The sequence below is a fragment of the Tasmannia lanceolata genome, unplaced genomic scaffold (assembly GCF_043159265.1).
Source record: "Tasmannia lanceolata isolate RefF3 unplaced genomic scaffold, GAP_Taslan_0.1 ptg000023l, whole genome shotgun sequence".
NCBI classification, from domain to species: Eukaryota; Viridiplantae; Streptophyta; class Magnoliopsida; order Canellales; family Winteraceae; genus Tasmannia; species Tasmannia lanceolata.
This window is the reverse complement of record NW_027518700.1, coordinates 33,877,119-33,883,861: the sequence shown is the minus strand read 5'-3', so window position 1 is coordinate 33,883,861 and position 6,743 is coordinate 33,877,119. Positions and strand designations below refer to the sequence as shown.

Below are 6,743 nucleotides of genomic sequence, written 5' to 3'. Positions count from 1 at the left end.
TATCCTTTGGGATGGGAAATGATACATTCGCCGCCCCCTTTCCTTCCTCGGGCCACTCCCTTATAGTGTAAGAGGGTAGTCCACCACAACATTACTAACATTACTAGGGTTGTGCTCTGGGCAAGGTAAATGGCCCTATTTGTTAGGGAGCTTATGCTTTGCTTGTGTCAGCATTGTGGCAATTAACCTGCTCCAATACCATGATAAAATTATGGATTTTACTAAATCTTCAATTCAATTACAATCAATCCTTGTAAACTAATGGGACCTCATTAGTTCGTCACTAATCTTGTGTTCGTGAACTAATGAGGTCCCAATAGTTACATGCTAGTGGGGCTTATATAGAGGATATAACGGTAAAAAAAGAAGAAGGAATGTGATAGCCCTCTCTAGCCCTCTCTAGGAATTGACACGAAGTACCTACATATATCGAGAGAGAATGAAGACAATGTGAGAAAAGTATGCAATCTTAGTAAATCTCTCCCCAAAAGTAGGCACATTTTCTAGTTTCCTCCCAAGATCTGATTAGACAGCAAATAACTCCTTTACTTGAATGAAGGATAGAGATACACGTCCTCAAATCAAATGGAAAGCTCATGTAAAATCCCAACACATGAAAGAATGCCTCATATGATTAGAATACAAAGCCAAGAAGTTAAATGGGTTGTCACCCATGTGGGCTCAAGGCCTCCACACATGGTGTCTAAAATGGCCAACACAAACACCACCGATTTTTTAATAGCCAATCTCCATCTCATCCCCACATGACCCATCATAAAACCCATTTACAAAACATTCTCATCCTACCACATTACTACCTTACAACAGTAAAATCACAAGCCCCCAAAAGAAAAACCACCACCACCACTCAATGCTTGGCGTCTTTATTTGATTGATCAAATTCTATCACACGGTCATGATCCAGCCTAATGAGACATGAATCTCTTACATCAATAGATCATTCTCTGTCTTCATCCTTTAACCACTATAAACTGCTATTCTATATAACAGACAGCTCATAAAATCTGATCAGTATGCAGGTGAGTCTTGTCATCTTAAGACATCTAGATGTTTAATAAACATTAATCTATCCATGACTAATCGCTCTTTTTTCCGTCGATTACTTGTTATAAGATCCTACAATGGCTTCTCAAATTGTCACAAGAACAAGCCATAGAAACTACTCCTAGCAGCAAGAGAATGTTAACATGTACAAACACTAAAGACTATCTCAATAAAAGAAGAACAAATGGGTCAGAAGGCAGAATCAGCCCATGTAGGCAGTAAATTTCTACCAATTTGTGACATAGTGGTGTCAGGCTCGACGATCGCTGATTATGGAAGTGACAGGTCAATGAACAGGAAGAGGAGCCATTTCTCGAATGAGGGAGCTAATTAGATGGTATGCGGCCGCCAATTCTGGCAGAGGAGGAATCAAGTGGTGGAAGGTACAATTATTATCCCAATGATTTCATTTAGTCTCCATTTCTTTCGACGTAAAATGGGTGTAAAATTTTCATTTGAATTGTAGGATTTTAGGGGCAAAAGCTTAGTGCTTATGAAAAATCAACCTTACTCAATGGTCGTCACAATTGGTAAATGTAAACAGAAAATGATCAGTTGTAGAACTTATTATACAAATTAGATGGTGGTACTCTTTGTGACTACCATTGGAAGTTCAGTAGAACTCAAAATTCGGCGTAAATGATTAAACCAGATAATTCCTCTATATTGCACTGATTTCTGACTGTAGAATTGTTATTGAAGGTCCCATACTTCCATAAGAAAGGTAACCTCAAAGACCCATCAGATGAAATGAGCTCCAGCTCTAGCAAGATCAGCTTCAAATTGGATGTGGGGAGCTGTTCCACTTATTCTATAGAAAGTCAGACGGGCAAAAACTGATATAATAGCATACAAAGCAATGGAAATGTAAGTGAGCAAAAAAGCATACAAAGATAACACTGAGTGTTGTACTTAGTTTTGCAAGGTGGCGTAGCCGGAAATGCGAAGAACCAAGGCGGGGTTGAAAGCCATCGACCTCTGTTCAATAAGCCTTCGAATCCATGACCCGAGAAATGGTATCACTACTCTCTAATTTCCAAAAGAAGAAAAGAGAAGTAATAAAGGAGAAACTTAATTTTATTAGAAAACCCCAAAAAAAATGAATTGGCCGTGCAACATTGTTACTTTCACAGACAAAATCCTAACTTCCTAATTCCACTAAAAGACATTACCTTGTTCAACTTGAACCAAACTTCTAACCCTATCATGACTCTATTACCCAATCACTTCTAAAGTCCTAAACAAAAGAAAAGTAAATAAACTAATCTCAACATAAACATGTTGCAACCCAAAATGGTTGTATTGACCCGAAAAGGTTGTATTGAAACCCCTTTTATCAGGGAGACGTGGCTACGTCAGTCCCCCCACTTGAAGAGAACTTGACATTGAGTTTATTGGTGTTGTCGTCATAGCATCTCAACCTCAAAGACCTTGACACGCCGATGCTTGGCTTCTTTGACATTTTATTTAGCATCATCCTGAGTAAGCTTCTTTTGCTTGTTTTGGACGCCTTTGTGTGTATGCTTTTTCTTTTTGGATTTAACAAGGTATTCCTTCACCGACAAGCATGTAATGTCCTAATTGGTTTTACATTTCAATTTTTACTACTATCCCAAGAACTTTGTGAGGACAGTTGTGATTCCAAATAAACAAAGTTGTGGGTCCAAATAAACAAAAGTTGTGGGCTAATTTATAGCGAGGACCAATATATGATTGGATTAGATCATTCAAATAGGTGGGCATACTATACTTGCATATTTGACTCCTAAGGAAAGAAATCCACTTAATATCCTAAATCCCTTAGCTAAATAAAGTAAAGAAAAACAGTTATGAAACATTATCTCTAAGATATTTGAGTCTCCTAATATTTCTTGAAGTAAAATAGGATGCCTCTGCATTTGACCCCACAGTAGAAAAGTACTGGCCAAATGATCGTCAGCATCAAGCCCCTCCATGTATTTATGATTAAACCCCCTTTTTTGACTTTCCCCTTCATAAAAAAAATAAGGGGTTCACCAAAAAAAAAAAAAAAAAAATCAAGGGGGTTGATATTTTCTCTCTCCGTCTTTTATATATATATATATATATATATGTAAAGGGCGGCCACCATATAATTTATCTACAATACGAGGGAGTGGCCCTAAAGAGATGAAGGGTCGAATACATCATTTCCCAATAGATAAAAGCTCAAAGGTCATCTAATATGGCAAAGAAATAGGCAAAAATAACAATAGAATACATCTCATCCCCACCTACCCCACACCCCAAATAGAAAACTCTCTCTACTCATCTTTAGGGCTGCAACTCGGGTCGGGCGGGTCGGGTTTTGGAGAACCCAACCCTACCCGAGAAATATCTCGGGTCGGGTCGGGTCGGGTTTTTTTCGGAAAACCCACGATTCCCAAACCCGGCCCTACCCATGATAAATCTCGGGTCGGGTCGGGTTTTTTCACGTTGACGCAATTTTTTAAGGAAAATTCTTGTTTGACAAGGCAACTCAACTCATAGAAGCAGAAATTACACTCACATTACACTTGAATCAAACAATGATGTAATTACACTCACATTACACTTGAATCAAACAATGTTGTAATTACAATCAAACTATGCTGAATCAAACACTTGAATCAACTCAACTCATAGAAGCAGAAATTACACTCACATACAATAACAGTGGGTGCGTGGGTTTTCACATTTAACTTTTAACTAACAATAGAAAAAAATGTACATACTATAACTTATGTAACTCGGGTCGGGTCGGGTCGGGCCCCTTCAAACCCGGCTTGACCCGAGATTCATGCGGGCTTTTGAATGCTCAACCTGGCACGACCCGAAACCCATGAAACCTGAACCCAACCCAGGCTATTTTCGGGTCGGGTCGATGCGGGTCGGGTAAAACCCGGCTCGAGTTGCAGCCCTACTCATCTTTCTCCCTCGTTTAAAAGGCAGTGTTGAAAAAACCATCCACACCTTCAATCGATGAACCTTTGTAACTACCATCCTCTCTAATAGCTACCTCCAACATCTCTTTAACTCCATAAACCCTTCTCCTCATCTCTTCTCCTTTCTCTGTCTCTCCCATCACCATTTCAATCACCTTCACAACATGATCCTCCCTAATCTCTTCACTATCCCCCCTCCCAATCTCAACACAAACACCAATCTCTTCTTCCAACATCTTCGAATTATAGAACTGCTCACCAGATATCGGCCATCCAATCATCGGCACGCCACGTGTCAAGCTCTCCACCGTTGAATTCCAACCACAATGACTTAGAAATGCTCCCGTTGATTTATGTGACAGTATTTCCAACTGTGGGGCCCATGTTCTTACCAAAATCCCTTGTTTTCTTTCCCCCATCCGACCTTCGAATCCTTGGGGCAACCACTCGGATCTAAAATCATCTGTTTTATCAAACCCAATTGGAGCCCGAATGGCCCAAATAAATGCTTTGCCACTTGTTTCCAAACCCATAGCTAAAGCCATCATTTGTGACGTAGAGATGCTGTTTTGAGACCCAAAAGATATGTAGAGAACAGAGCACGGACTGTGGAGATTCAGCTATTCAACACAATGATCTACGGGAATTCCAGGATTCTTCCGTACAGATGCTTCCTTGTCCGAAGTTATTGGCCCAATGGGCCAAACGGGCCGACTCATTTTTCTACGAAAATATCCTAATCCAATCAATTCAAACTCCTCAACCGTGTTGATAAAAAACCCATCGGATCTTAACCAAAAGGAGAGCTCTCGCTTAAGGAATTTGGACCATCGATCCGTACCATCGGCCAATTTGAGATGGTTGGGAAGTTGAGACCTGTTGAAGTATAAATGATTAAATAACAAATAACACCCCCTCTAATAACTTAAACTATTTGAGTAATTGGTTGTTTCACATAGAGTATAGCTGTTGAACCGTCCTAGCACCAAACCCAAAAAAAACATGTGTACGGCAACCCAAAAAATGTAGTTACAGGTGAGCCAGAGAGTGTTGAAGTATAAATGATTTAATAACACCAACCCCAACAGCTCAAGTATTTGGAGTAATTGGTTGTTTCACATGGTATAATAAAGCTATTTGAGGGGTGCAACTCGGGTTGGGTCGAGGCCAACCCGAACCGTACCCGAGGAACCATTTACTCAACCTGAACCGATATCCAACCCAATGAGGTTCAACCCTACCCAACCCAAGGAACCCTTTTTCCTAGCCCGAACCCGACCCAGCCCGAGTTCAACCCAAGTTTTTAACCTTACTAAAAAATGCCGGGGTTCACTCAGGTCGGGGTTGCCCAAGCCTTCAACCCGAACCCGACCCGAACTCAACCCGAACCCGACCCGACTTCTTGGGTTGAGCCCGACCCTAGTTGCATCCTTAGAAATATTAGTGCAAAATCCAAAAAACTGTATATCCAAGACAACCCAACCCAAAAAGAGATGGCACAAGGAGACAGTGTTTAGGAGTATAAATGATTAAATAACACCAACTCTAACAGCTTAGAGCCTGTTTGTTTTAGATTATGACAACGGATTGCGTCCAATTTAGTGCAATTCTCGGTCCAATAATCGGTTGGGTCTCCACAATGGTTTGTAATAATCTAAAACAAATAGGGCCTCGATTGTTTCCCAATAGTCCAATACCTGTGTATGTGACGAGCTTCGGGGAAACCCGGCAGAAGAAACTCTTCAGAATCAGTTAGAGAGTGTGGTAAGTGCAACCATAGCTCAAAATATACAGCAGTCCCATAAGCGCCACTACAGATGAAGAACGAATGGAATACACCATGCTTGTTTGCGACCTCGACCGTCCATCCATAGAACATATCAGAAATTATGCATACATGAGAAGGATTAGTTTCTTCACATATTTTAGAAAGAAGCTGTTCGAAGTAAGGTTGGAGGGTTTGCGAGGCTTCGAAGAGATCGATGAAGCGGTGGGAGGGCAAGGAATCGGTGTTCTCGGTGTTTGGTGGGAGGCCATGGTCAGAGCTACAGAAGGGGAGCTCTGCAAGGTGGATAGACTTATCTGAAGGTAGAAAAGCTCTAAGCTTTTTGATGTTTAGAGGGGTGTTTACTAGGGTTATGGTGCATCTCGTTCTTTTTTGTAGAAGCCTTGCTAACTCCATGAAAGGGATTAGATGGCCTTGAGCCATGTAAGGGAACAGAACCATGTGTTTTTCCCTTTCCGCCATTGAGGGAAGAAAATGAGATTCAGACCAAGTCTCTTTTTTTTCCCTTTAGCTTGTTGAGTTGAGTACATGTCAATTTATAGGGGGCTTTACTCTAGTTACTGATATTTGCACTACCATGTTTTGATAATTGGGCGAACTCACATTGTCATTTCTTCTTCTTCTTTTTTTCTATTGGGCCCTGAGGGCTTTTTGGTAGTTGCAATAGTAACAGCTCTTTAAATAATAAAAGACAAGGTGAGTCTTCCCCATTGCCCCATTATCAAAAGAGAGTGCCAATATCTGCACATTTTTTATGGTGTGGCGTTTAGGTTCACCTATTTTCACAAAAATACAATCGGGCCCACTATTTTCAAAAGATCCAAACCATTCATTTGTTTGGCTCCAAAGTAAATATGCTTATCTGGATTATCATCTCCATAAGATGATCCTAACCCTCCAATCTGTAGAGGGAGGCTTTGGTATGTTTAGAGAAAAGTGAATGACTGAAT

The 6,743-nt window shown here is 40.6% G+C and overlaps 1 pseudogene across 1 annotated transcript; it reads right to left on the bottom strand.

The window, feature by feature from the left end:
- Nucleotides 1–3,599: 3,599 nt before the first annotated feature.
- On the bottom strand, nucleotides 3,600–6,289 carry LOC143856349 (UDP-glycosyltransferase 92A1-like; annotated as a pseudogene). The gene is made up of 2 exons (XR_013238168.1): nucleotides 5,705–6,289; nucleotides 3,600–4,883 (listed from the first exon to the last, which is right to left on the bottom strand). The product of XR_013238168.1 is annotated as a UDP-glycosyltransferase 92A1-like (transcript).
- Between the last annotated feature and the right edge of the window lie 454 nt (nucleotides 6,290–6,743).